This window comes from Penaeus monodon, chromosome 27 (genome assembly GCF_015228065.2).
Source record: "Penaeus monodon isolate SGIC_2016 chromosome 27, NSTDA_Pmon_1, whole genome shotgun sequence".
Taxonomy (NCBI): domain Eukaryota; kingdom Metazoa; phylum Arthropoda; class Malacostraca; order Decapoda; family Penaeidae; genus Penaeus; species Penaeus monodon.
In genome coordinates this window covers 26019721-26020024 of record NC_051412.1, presented here as the reverse complement: position 1 = coordinate 26020024, position 304 = coordinate 26019721, and positions in this window count along the sequence as shown.

Below are 304 nucleotides of genomic sequence, written 5' to 3'. Positions count from 1 at the left end.
TCTAAAATCAAATGTTGTATCTCAGGTGCAGCTTTCTCCAGGTAGAATAACAGGGCGAGGTGCAATATGTAAAGGATGCAGTTTGTAGACAATGTCAAATCCGTGCCCTCATTGCCAAAAAGCTGATCAGAATATCACTTGCTGAATGTATCGAGCTTATCGCAGACATTGGCTGTGATATAAGTGAGGGAATAGCTCTTTTTACAGACTTGATGGGTTATGATGCTTTAAGTATTATTAGGATCAATGTCTTGAATAGATATATAATATTTGACTGGTGACTTTCTTTCATCATTGGAAGCAT